This window comes from Rosa chinensis, chromosome 1 (genome assembly GCF_002994745.2).
Source record: "Rosa chinensis cultivar Old Blush chromosome 1, RchiOBHm-V2, whole genome shotgun sequence".
Classification (NCBI taxonomy): domain Eukaryota; kingdom Viridiplantae; phylum Streptophyta; class Magnoliopsida; order Rosales; family Rosaceae; genus Rosa; species Rosa chinensis.
In genome coordinates, this window is record NC_037088.1 from 18,475,430 (window position 1) to 18,488,673 (window position 13,244).

The window sequence follows — 13,244 nt, forward strand, 5'->3', positions numbered from 1 at the left end:
ATTAATTAACATTCCAAGATCTTTTCTTCCCCTGTTTGAAAATCTGAATAGATATCTAACAAAGATGTTTGTATATTGCATGATCTCTCATAGCATATTACTGATCATAATAATGGTTTGTATGGAATTCCTTTCTAACTTCAGTTCGATTGATTATGTAGTCAATTCAGGTTGAAAGATTGACTTTTTGTGCTTGGCCTCATTTATCATTGATGCCAGTTATTAACTTGTAAATATCTGTGTTTATCAAGAAAAAAAAAGTGTATCTGTGTTCGCAGGTGACTGTTTTGAGCAAGAAGCTTGATTTCCTGCTGTGACTAAACGTTAAGAACTGCTTTGCTTATTTTGACCCTGCAGTACTCATATCAAACTGACTAATTGTCCAACTGTCTCTGTGAGTTAATTTCTCCTCAGTTTCATTCGTCAAAGCAGGAACCCTTATCTCAATTTCCTAAATTTTGCTCCTACCTTCACTTGGTTTCTGATTGATTTTTTCTTATATTGCTTTTGCAGGAAACTAAGCTACACAGGAAAGGCCCAAAGCCAACGTGGGTTCAGCTCTAGATAGAGTACGTGTGGGTGAAGTCTCTCCTTTTGTTAGACTGAAACCTGCTGTTTTTTTTTCATTGATAGGAATTCTCTGCAAATGATTTATAATCAGTTCATGGAAAATTTACTATATTTACTATATACCAAAGGTCAGTTACTGTTCTTAAGCATTGTTCTTAAGGGCCCGATTTGAAGTGATGCTTTTGCCCCTGGTCTTTTTTTGTCAAATGCGCTGTCTCATTGGTGTAGTGCGTTGTTATTCGATGGTGGCTATTGTGAGGTTGGCTTTTTGCAGTCGAAGGGAGTACAGCACAGGAAGGCGATAGAAGCTATTAAATCGTTGGGACCATCGTGGGAAGAAGGGAAGAGATTGGTTTCTGTTCGGTTTGGATAAGTGGTCGGCTGTTGGTTGCCTGGATTGTGAAAGGTTTAACATCGAAGGTATTACGCGGTAGATCTCTAGGTTTTTGGGTTTTCATTGGGGTTTTTGGTGTAGTTGCTTTTGAATTGATATGGGTTTTCATGTTTTTGGGATATTGTTCGTTGTGGGATTTCCGATTTCAGTAATTGGTTAGAAGAGCTTGGAGGTGAGATTTTGATGTTTGGGCGATTTGAAAATTTCTAGATTTTTGGGTTTTCATTGGGGTTTTTGCTGCCGTTGCTTTTGAATTGATATGGGTTTTCATGTTTCAGGGATATTGTTTGTTGTGGAGTTTGCGATTTCAGTAATTGGTTGGAAGAGGTCGGAGGTCAGATTTCAGTAATTGTTGTGGGTCTTCATTCGCCAGATAAACCATTGTCACATAGAGTTCAAGTAGTACAGCAAGCGACCTTAAGCTTCAATGGAGAAGCTTCTTAATCCATATGATAAGGAGCAGGTAATAGTACATGATCTCGATAGCTTTTCCTCTTTTTTTATTTTTCCTTTTCTCTTACTGCCGGTACACAAGCCATGGAGGCCTGTTAATGAACTCTGTCCATTAGTATTGTTTTTGCTATATATGGCTAATTTGTTTTTGTTGTGATATGTTGTCGCTCTTTTACTTTATTTATTTCTTTTGTGATCCTCTGAAGTAGGAACTCATGTATAAGATCCAGAAATCGAAACGAAGGTTGAGCAGAGTGAGATAATGGTTCAAGAGATATGTTATGACATTAAAAAGTTAGATTTTCCGAAAAAGCATATAACAACCACCATTGCTGCTGTTCATTGTCTGACCATGCTAGGTTAGTTCCTACATTCAGTTTTTTAAAGTTTTAATGAGTTTGACTTACTCTTGCAACAGTTTGGATTGTATTGACCTATGATGCACGGATACGTGATTTTGCCTTCGTATCCCGTATCGATCAGGGAAACGGGTACGATACGCTCGGATACGTGTATCCAGATTTGGATATGGTTTGGATACATCCGTATCCTATTTAGATACGTAAGAACGTAAATAAATCGGATATGTGGGGATAATACTGACTTTTTACCCTGAAAAAAAAAAAAAAAAACGGAATCAGCTCCGGCAGTCACCAGCGACGCTGTCTTCCAGAATGGATTGGAACTCGGCTCTCCATTTCAGAACGGTCCTGCTTCTCGAGGCAGATATCAGGCCGGGAGAGTTGGGGATCCGGTCCGGGTAGGCTTGGGCTTCGGTGAGATGACGCTGTGGAGAGAGACTTAAGGATGTAGCAGAGGGCGGACGCGAGGAGGTCGTCTGATCAGTCAGCGTCGGAGATGAGAGGTTTGATCTGAGTATTAAGATAAGGAAGAGGAGGAGAAAGGAGCAGAAGAGGACAAGAGCTTGAGATTGATGCCACATTGAGGCATGGACCTCAGTTTTTCTAATGCTTGACAGAGAGGGAGACGGGGGGATCAAGGTTATAGTGAATGTGGGACTTTTTTTTTTTTTTGAAATGTGAATGTGGGACTTCTTGAAGAGAGAGAGGATGACAGGACCCGCCCAAGAGAGAGAGGATGACAGGACCCGCCCGGGATTTCACCCTGAAATCCCAGGTGGCCCTGCGGGGCCCACCCTAGAGATAACTCTACAGAGAATTGGCCGAGTCACCCCTAAAGTGAACTACCCAAAACTATTAACTCACAAAATATCAGAGCCAAATGAAGAAGTGCGGAAGCTATTCATCAGCTATGCCTCGAACCACATACGCCCAACCTCAACTAATAACGCTTGCAAACTGAGCATTAGAAACCGAAAGGCCCATGGGAAAGTAGATGAAAAACGTTAGCGTGAGTGGACAAAAATAATCAATTTAAAATAAGAAGGATTTCATACTTTCCCACATTTATTCCTTTAAAAACTCGATGCATGCACAAATGGTAAAACACATTTAGCTTTAAATCCAAGGATATCAAAACGATAAACCGACTAGCCTCGCTAGTCACAACATTCAAAAAATAAATCGTAAAACCGAAATCTCGTTTCTCAAGAAGATAAGACCAGGCCCGCTGGCTACAGTGAAAATCGGACTAGCCCCGCTAGTCAAGCAACGATAAGATATGGGGAAGAAGTTTCACCATACGAAAGAAGGGAGCATCTCAGGCTCGGGTCGGAGTGTCCCACACTCTAGAGCATCCCATGCTCTGCTCTTACTCACCCACAAACACATAGTAAGCAGGGAGGAGTACTAATAGGCTAGCTAGCAATAAAATAAAGCGACCCAGGTATGGCGGGTAAAAACTATTCAAATCCAGTAAATCTCTAAGGCTTCCCCATAAGTCCCGCTAATAAAGAAAACACGGGTACGATTCCCAACCGTACCCGGAAATTCTCGTAGTAAGTCACAAAAATCAACAGCGTGTCCCACACGCTAAAAGAATAATTAAATCAATCGTTTCCTCGACAAAAATTCCATTTGAAATCTAAAAACAATTCATTCCCAAAATCACTTTATAATATTTCATAAATCTCAAAACCCAAACAAATCCGAAATCACTTCCGATAGCAAATCATCATACTTTATTTCAAAATTCGCAATATCCTTTTAAAACTTAGAGCCAAAATCATTCTGAAATTATAACCGAGATAAATCAATTTATATTCTCAAATAATAAACGTAATAATTAATTATGAAATAATATTGCATGCATCACTTCAAATCAAAAATCCACTCACAGTACTATTGGGCGACCACGAAATGAGTTCCTTCATCTAGCCGTAGCTCGCGACATTGCCCTGTACACAATTATATTTCCGTAAACGGCAATCCGATAAAATAAATACGAACCTAAACGAAACCTGAAAATCCCTATCTCCATTACTTCTCAAATTCCCCCAAATCTCTTCCACAACACCAATTCCTCAATTTACATATTCCACAATGAAAATGAGGGAAATCCGACGGCCGGACTTCCCACAATTCAATCACAAAACTTCAAACTTCGGAAATTCACAAACAATTCCAAACTCCTCCAAAATTCACCAAACGTCACATATATTCTCTATGATAATTATAGAATTTAACTAGCCAGAAATCAAAATTAAAAAGCTACCCTAGCCGCGGCTATAGCCGTCCACAGTGGCGCCGCCGCCGCCACTGCCACCAACTCCAATGGACACCAAAATTTGACAGCAACACCTACTCAACACACTGATCATTTTTCTCAACTACAACACATCCCAATTTTACTTTTAAACAGTCGAAACCGTCCGGTGCAAAAATTTCCAGAAATTCCAAGAACCCTAGAAATTGAAATTGTTAATTCGACCTCTACACTGCAAATTGAAATGAAAGACCTTAGGGGAAATTATCTATGTCAAAAACCGAACCTTCGACGCTGGTTTGGTGGCCGGAGACGGCCGGAATAGCCGGAAATCGACAAAACTCCCAAACTGCTACAGTGAACTTCACGGCTCAATTCCAAGCTCTACCGGTCGAGCCACCGCAAAACACCACCACAGGCATGACAAGAAGGAGGAGACGAGCTTGAAGGTGCCCGAATTCCATCGTGGGGTGGCCGGAGGAGGAAGAAATCAGAGGAAGAAGAAATCGGGCCGAAAAGAAGAAACAATCGGGGGAGAAGAGAGAGAAAAGCTGGGTAAGTTTCCAAAAATGGAAACTTACCACAGTAAGTTGGCTATTTATAGAAACTTATCACATGAACAGTAACTTTAGTATTTCGCGTATAACTTTTGCATACAAGCTCCGATTTTCACGTACCACATATGCACGCGCTCGTTTAACGTCCCCTACAACTTTCATGAAGAACATTTTCTCAAATTTTGACCCTAATAAAAAGTCAACTTTTAGGGCCACTAAAAGAATCGAAACAAAGTAAAAGTGAAAGTAATTGTCGTTTACCGTCCAAATGACTAGTAAACAGGTTAATTGAGATACGAGACGTTACAATCTCCCCTCCTTATAAAAATTTCGCCCTCGAAATTAACACGGACAAGTAACAACTATACACGTCCCCAAATGTCACTTACATAGCCGATCACGTCATGTAACACATCTTCCGAGACTTGTTGTCAGAACTGATATCTCACAGCTTAACCATTACCACCAGTAATGGCACCAAGATAGTGTGACCACTCAATTCCTCCAAAGCAATCCTCTACACGTTTTAAACTCAAACAACAAACAGTTTTCCAGGACGACAAACCACCATTCACCAGGTCTTCCTTAAATGGTATCCATGATAGAGAACAAATGGCACTCGTCCAATATCTTGTATCAAACACCACAACACTCGGATCCAAAAGTGGTCCCACCACATAACGATCCAATTTCTTGAATTAATCACCACTGGAATACTTTGCCATTATCAGTGACCAGAGTCACTTGGAAACACAACATCTAGCCATAAAAATTTAGAATATTTATTCAATTTTCTCTGTAAATGATTTCCAACACTGAGATTCCCAAGCAGAGCCGGCCCTGAGGGCTGCCCACTGAGGCAACCGTCTCAGGCCACCAGCTTTTGGGGGCCTCATAACTCTGACTTTCAGTAAATATTATATAATATATATAAACTATGCACCTAAATCACCAATGTTATAAATTAGAGTAGTGGCAAGGCTGCCTTTTAGGGGTCTTTTTTAGCATGAGTTTGAATCCCACTAATGACATTTTTGCATATATTTTCTTAAGTTTTTTTTTGTATATTTTTGAATTAGTTTTTTTTTTTTTTCGTACAGACATGTTCTCGAGTCATATGTCTTTGAAGTACTTATATAACATAAATACTATATGTTTCTTTTCGCTGTTATCATTATATAATTATTAAATTAAATAAAAAATAATTTGATAAGGAAACAAAAATGTATATATTCGCCTCAGGCCTCTACACTCTCAGGACCGGCCCTGTTCCCAAGGAATCACCAAAAACTCCCAATAATATTTCAAATGCTACTTAACAACCGATCACATCACAAAACATATTTCTCGAAACTTGGTTGAAAGTCAAAACCACCATTATTACCACTAGTTCCATTCCCACCAACGATCCTGATTTCCGAAGCAATTATAGTACGCAGAGACAACCCAAAAATATTGTCACTCATCTCAGACTCTCAAACACAAACTCGAACTCCGGTTTCCGCACCTTAATCCCTGCCCCAACAAACTTGTTGGCATGGAGGAAAAGACAACCACAACATTTTTCCTCCAATCACATTTCGTAGCACAACTCGAAACTGTAGAGTAGTTTTACTCTACCATCACCAGGGATAAGGGCAAGACAGTTAACCAATCGAATACGCAAAGAAAACCCTAGGAGGTCGGCGTACAAGAGGCATAACACCAGAAGAAAACCAACTAGCTATGTACCATACACACTTGATGAATACCACAGCACCGAAGAGTACACGATGGGGAACCGCTGCAGTCGGGCCATCACTCGAGAGGTACTGGGAAACACCAAGCATATAAGGTAACAGAATAGAAACGAGTCTACAGAACCTAACAACCCAATGCTCTGATACCAAATTGACAGGACCCTCCCTGGATTTCACCATGAAATCAGAGGTGGCCCTGCGGGGCCTACCTTAGAGATAACTCTACCAAGAATTGGCCGAGTCACCCCTAAAGTGAACTACCCAAAACTATTAACTCACAAAATATCAGAGCCAAGTGAAGAAGTGAGGAAACTATTCATCAGCTATGCCTCGAACCACGTACGCCTGACCTCAACTAATAACGTCTGCAAACTGGGCATTAGAAACCCAAAGGCCCAGAGGAAAGTAGACGAAAAACGTTAGCGTGAGTGGATAAAAATAAACAATTTAAAATAAGAAGGATTTCATACTTTCCCACATTTATTCCTTTAAAAACTCGATGCATGCACAAATGGTAAAACACATTTAGCTTTAAATCCAAGGATTTCAAAACGATAAACCGACTAGCCTCGCTAGTCACAACATTCGAAAATATATTGTAAAACTGAAATATCGTTTCTCAAGAAGATAGGACTAGCCCCGCTGGCTACAGTGAAAATCGGACTGGCCCCTCTAGTCAAGCAACGATAAGATATGAGGAAGAAGTTTCACCATACGAAAGAAGGGAGCCTCCCAAACTCGGGTCGGAGTGTCCCACACTCTGGAGCATCCCATGCTCTGCTCTTACTCACACACGAACACATAGTAAGCAGGGAGGAGTACTAATAGGCTAGCTAGCAATAAAATAAAGCGACCCAGGTATAGCGGGTAAAAACCATTCAAATCCAATAAATCTATAAGGCTTCCCAATAAGTCCCGCGAATAAAGAAAACAGGGGTATGATTCCCAACCGTACCCGGAAATTCTTGTAGTAAGTCACAAAAATCAACAGCGTACGTGTCCCACACGCTAAAAGAATAATTAAATCAATCGTTTTCTCGACAAAAATTCCATTTGAAATCTAAAAACAATCCATTCCCAAAATCACTTTATAATATTTCCTAAATCTCAAAACCCAAACAAATCCGAAATCACTTCCGATAGCAAATCATCATACTTTATTTCAAAATTCGCAATATCCTTTTAAAACTTAGAGCCAAAATCATTTTGAAATTATAACCGAGATAAATCAATTTATATTCTCAAATAATAAACGTAATAATTAATTACGAAATAATATTGCATGCATCACTTCAAATCAAAAGTCCACTCACAATACTATTGGGCGACCACGCAAACGAGTTCCGTTATCTAGCCGTAGCTCGCGACATTGCCCTATACACAATTATATTTCCGTAAACGGCAATCCGATAAAATAAATACGAACCTAAACGAAACCCGAAAATCCCTATCTCCATTACTTCTCAAATTCCCCCAAATCTCTTCCACAACACCAATTCCTCAATTTACATATTCCACAATGAAAACGAGGGAAATCCGACGGCCGGACTTCCCACAATTCAATCACAAAACTTCAAACTTCGGAAATTCACAAACAATTCCAAACTCCTCCAAAATTCACCAAACTTCACATATATTCTCTATGATAATTATAGAATTTAACTAGCCAGAAATCGAAATTAAAAAGCTACCTTAGCCGCCGCTACAACCGTCCACAGTGGCGGCGTCGCCGCCACTGCCACCAACTCCAATGGACACCAAAATTTGACAGCAACACCTACTCAACACATTGATCATTTTTCTCAACTACAACACATCCCAATTTTACTTTTAAACAGTCGAAACCGGCCGGTGCAAAAATTTCCAGAAATTCCAAGAACCCTAGAAATTGAAATTGTTAATTCGACCTCTACACTGAAAATTGAAATGAAAGACCTTAGGGGAAATGATCTATGACAAAAACAGAACCTTCGACGCCTGTTTGGTGGCCGGAGACGGCCGGAATCGCCGGTAATCGACAAAACTACCAAGCTGCTACAGTGAACTTCACGGCTCAATTCCGAGCTCTACCGGTCGAGTCACCGCAAAACACCACCACAGGCGTGACAAGAAGGAGGAGGCGAGCTTGAAGGTGCCCAGATTCCATCGTGGGGTGGCTGTAGGAGGAAGAAATCAGAGGAAGAAGAAATCGGGCCGAAAAGAAGAAAGAATCGGGGGAGAAGAGAGAGAAAAGCTGGGTAAGTTTCCGAAAATGGAAACTTACCACAGTAAGTTGGCTATTTATAGAAACTTACCATATGAACAGTAATTTTAGTATTTCGCTTATAACTTTTGCATACGAGCTCCAATTTTTACGTACCACATATGCATGCGCTCGGTTTAATGTCCCCTACAACTTTCATGAAGAACATTTTTTCAAATTTTGACCCGAATAAAAAGTCAACTTTTAGGGCCACTAAAAGAATCGAAACAAAGTAAAAGTGAAAGTAATTGTCGTTTACCGTCCAAATGATTAGTAAACAGGTAAATTGAGATACGGGACGTTACAGAGGAGACAGAAACTTGACGGTTTCTTTCTTGGAGGTAATGGAACCTCTACAGTGAGTCATGATCACATCATTCACGTGTCTGAAGGCACATGCTAAGAACATGGAGCTCAAATTTGTTGGATTTAATTATTATTATTGACTTATTTATTTTTATTAGATAGATTATTCAAAAAAAAATTTCTAATTATATATATATATATATATATTTAATTGACGTATCCTTCTCGTATCCGTATCCTATTATATTTAAGATTTGCCGTATCCACGTATCGCATCGCATCGTATTCGGATATCCGTACCCGTATCAGTGCTACTTAGTATTGACATTACCTTTTCATAACTAAAGTTCATTCAATTTGGATATATATATATATATATATATATATATATATATATATTGATTTTGAGAAAGTTGTACTCCCAGTTTCAACTCTCTACTCCTTGACTTTAACCAAAATTGTTAAAGTTCTTTATCTGATTTTTGTGTGCGGGATCTCCATGAGAACCTATTTGAAGAGCTGAGCAATCACAGACAGATCAAGACCTTGAAAATCTGTGATAATTTGGCTGACCGCATGGTTTTACTTCTCAGTTTTAAATTCTTTATTATTATTATTATTTTTTTTTTGGCTAAAAGTAGGATTTTGTGATTGAATAATTCAGGCATGTGTACGTTCAGTTTAGGGAGGGAGAACATGCTGCAGCTGCGCTTCAGAATCTCACTGGGAGGTTACGTGCAGGTTATTTTCTGATTCATTATAGACAGATAAGTAGAATATAAGTTCATATCATGATGCACATGAGGTATGATTAGGGTTCCTGTAATCTGTTAGTAGTAGTGCCTTCTAGAATATTGATATATGGTTTAGTTCATCGCAGTATACAATGTGTGATGTTTGGAACAATATTGCCTGAAATTTTGCAACTCATTGCCCAGTTATTGAAGTTGACTTGGTGGTTTTGATTCCGGCAACGAATTTCAAGTCTTGCTTTGAACAAAACCAATTTTGGTAAGAATTTCAAGCCTTTTACTTTGTATGCTAAAGGGTTGTTTTCATTTTACTTACCTTAAAGCTATGATCTTAAAGTTATCCAATGTTCTTTGTCAACTATTGAGCTTGGCTAATTGTTAAGACATTTGCTTAAATTGGTTATGCATTCATTTGCTTTCCTTATACTCCAATTTTATATTTGCTTGAATTGGTTATGTATACAGGTTTTTAACTTTCCTTATTTGCTATCATATTTCTTTTGATGTGTTGATAGATTATCGCAAGGTCATTCTCTCAGTAAATTTGTACCAAGGACTACATTTAAAATGTGAAATGACTTATTGCTTCACCCACTATAGTTCTATTTTAGTAGTCTCTAACATTGTATAGGTTTGACCTTGCAGCAGTTCTATTTTAGTAGTCTCTAACATTGTGTAAGTTGACCGCAGGTTAACTCTTTTCTATGGCTCAGATTCTTGAAGCATCAAATGATGAAGAGATGTTTAGCTGAAAAGCGAAAAACAAACACTAATGAATTGTTTTGGTGTTAGCATGTTTTAACAATCATAGAGTTGATCGATTTGCCTTTACACCGTATATTTGATTGCTGGCTCAATGGTACTCAGAATTGATTTTAGCAAAAAGTGTGAAAAAAAAATATTTGATATGCTCTGTATGTTTAGGCAAATTATATATTTGGCTGTTTCGGAGTATTTATGGTTTTGGGGTTATCAGTACATGGTTTTGGGGTTACCAGTGAGTGCATTGGTGCTTTGGAAAGGGAGCATGGAATCCAGGAAAAGCTGTTTGGTTATGGTGGTTAATAGAGAGCAGGGATAGCTATGGACTTTTGTGGTGGAGTTGTGTAGTGCTTCTGTATTTGGTTTATCAAGTAGAGATCGAATAGATGGATTGATCACTCAAATCACTTTAATTTAATAGTTTCAGCTTTGATCCCAAATTCCAGCTCCCACTGAACCTATTTTTCCAGAAGGAGGGGTTCCTGAATATTGATCCTACTTTCTGTCTATTTTTTGTTCCCAACCAAATAATCCTGAAAAGAATGGCTTTTTTTTTTTCTTTCTATCCCAAATAAATGATACAAAGAGAATGAATTTGTGTACCAGCAATTAGAAATGGCTAAGTAACATATCTACTACTCTTTTCATATATATTACAATTCATTTTCTCCAAATGACTGAAATAGTTGGATTAATTTTGTCATCGTTCTTTCCAGGAATTTATGCACTTGCAACTGTCTCGACTGAATCAGATGAGAGAGTTGTAATGAATCAAACCACATATTACTACACCAGCAAGCAATGTCCTTATTCATTGCTTCATAAATATGTTCGATACCAAGTTTTGGCAAGTAGCTCAGCTGCATCCTAAACACGTATTTTTCTGAGTAAGTTCTGCTTTGCTTTGTATATGGTTAATTGTATTTCTGCTTATGTGCATTAGCAACTCTTATTGTCAGTGATTCTTCGGCTTCTATTGTCTCTAACTTTGACTTTATTGCCTTGATGTTTTATGTACAGCACAGATATGGCATGGAGGCCATCTACTTTGATGAAGGTGTAAGGAACTCAAGACGACACTAACTGGAAACGAGAGCATTGGATGTATAGCTACTCTCTCTATGTTTCTAATATAACAAATTTTGATTAAGTTTTTCCAGTTTGAAACAGCTCCTGGAATTCTCTGTTTTTCCGTTACTTGCTACATATTCAACTGTTATCCATTCTTATTCCCTTCTGCTGCATTCTTACTTTGTCTTGGCTAATTAGGTGACCATTTGTGAGGACTTGATAGCAGTAAATAGAACAAAGAACTAGCTAAAGATGCGGAGTCTGAACTGCTATCGTCGACAAGTTTTTTTGCGAAGTTTAACCATTTTTTGTAATATGCACATGTATACCTACTTGGTTACCATGTGTTGAAATCTAGCTAAAGTATCCGACTTCAAATAATGTGTAACATATATGTAATTTTGAAATCTGGCTTAAAGTACCAGATTTTATAATATGTAAAATAATGTGTTTTAGTGTACCTAATATTTATATACTCAAATGGAATAATGATGATAATATACTCGCAGCATCGCACGGGCTATCTCGCTAGTACTGAAGGTGGGTTACTGTTCCTACGCACTGTTCATAAGCGCGGTTGAAGTGACGCTTTTGCCCTCATTTGAGATTTTTGTGCCGTTCTGCCATGGAGCTGGACTAGATGCTTCCATCAGTTTCTTCTTTCTTCTACGACCATCGGATGCTTCTCTCTTCTGTTGGTTTCTCTCTTCCTCCTTTCTGCCCTTTAAGCTATCGCCATCACTTACTACGACATGGAAGAAGTACAGCATCACTGCAACCACACATGTAACAAACCCAACAATCTCGGTAGCTCTCTAGGTTTTTGGGTTTTCATTGGGGTTTTTCGTGTAGTTGCTTTTGAATTGATATGGGTTTTTATGTTTTAGGGATATTGTTTGTTGTGGAATTTGCGATTTCAGTAATTGGTTGGAAGAGCTTGGAGGTGAGATTTTGATGTTTGGGCGATTTCAAAAATTCTGGTCTTGAATTAATATTAATATGGTTTCGATATTTTTGGGTGATTTGTTTGTTTTAGGGTGCTGATAATTATTTTGCGTGGTTTTTGGGATTATTGATTCTATGATCATGGATAGTGAAGAAACCCTCATTTTCGTTCCGTTTTACTTGGTATGTTTATCTTCCGTTTTTTCCTCAATTCCAATAGCTATCTTCTGTAACATTTCATATGATTATAAGCTTTCATAATTTTCTTCAAGCATAGTGGGTTTTGCTTCAAGTAATTGTGTTCATTATGAACTGATTGAATTTGTTACAGGTTGATTGTCAAAAGAGCTAGAGTAAAAGCGTTGGTGAAGGATAAGCAAGCTGCACTTGAAGATTTGGAACTTATGTTGAGGTAGATGGGAATTAGTTGATATAAATTTACCCCTTTTGAGAGGGAAAGGATGTTCTGTTAGTCTTTTTGGTTGTTTTATTCATATTTCTTTGTCTTTGTTTTTCAAACATTCATTACATGGTTGTGCTTTTTATTTACGAAGTCATTGACTGGAGATTCAAGGGACAAGCCATTCCTAAGGAAAGCTCTGAGAGGAGTTTCCACAGTAATATGCCAAAATGGATGCAATATCTACACCTGGAACTTACTGACTTAATTTTGTCCTCCTATATTATCACGTCAAGCATGCTCTATATATTATAGATAGATCCCAATTTGCCAACTTTATATCACTCTACCTTTCATATTCTTAGATTGTAATTTTGCTATGAGCGTGATGTTGTAATCTATATCTGTAAGATTTTGTGAACTATCAA

The 13,244-nt window shown here is 38.3% G+C and overlaps 3 long non-coding RNA genes across 3 annotated transcripts; all 3 read left to right on the plus strand.

Moving 5' to 3' along the window:
• The first annotated feature begins 1,079 nt into the window (after nucleotides 1-1,079).
• On the plus strand, nucleotides 1,080-1,771 carry LOC112192373. The gene is made up of 3 exons (XR_002933507.2): nucleotides 1,080-1,136; nucleotides 1,243-1,427; nucleotides 1,627-1,771. It is a non-coding gene; the product is annotated as an uncharacterized LOC112192373 (long non-coding RNA).
• A 7,760-nt stretch (nucleotides 1,772-9,531) lies between these two features.
• Nucleotides 9,532-10,772, plus strand: LOC121051080. Its single transcript, XR_005805062.1, has 3 exons — nucleotides 9,532-9,627; nucleotides 9,825-9,897; nucleotides 10,329-10,772. It is a non-coding gene; the product is annotated as an uncharacterized LOC121051080 (long non-coding RNA).
• A 181-nt stretch (nucleotides 10,773-10,953) lies between these two features.
• Nucleotides 10,954-11,710, plus strand: LOC121051081. The gene is made up of 3 exons (XR_005805063.1): nucleotides 10,954-11,287; nucleotides 11,421-11,504; nucleotides 11,670-11,710. It is a non-coding gene; the product is annotated as an uncharacterized LOC121051081 (long non-coding RNA).
• Nucleotides 11,711-13,244: the final 1,534 nt, after the last annotated feature.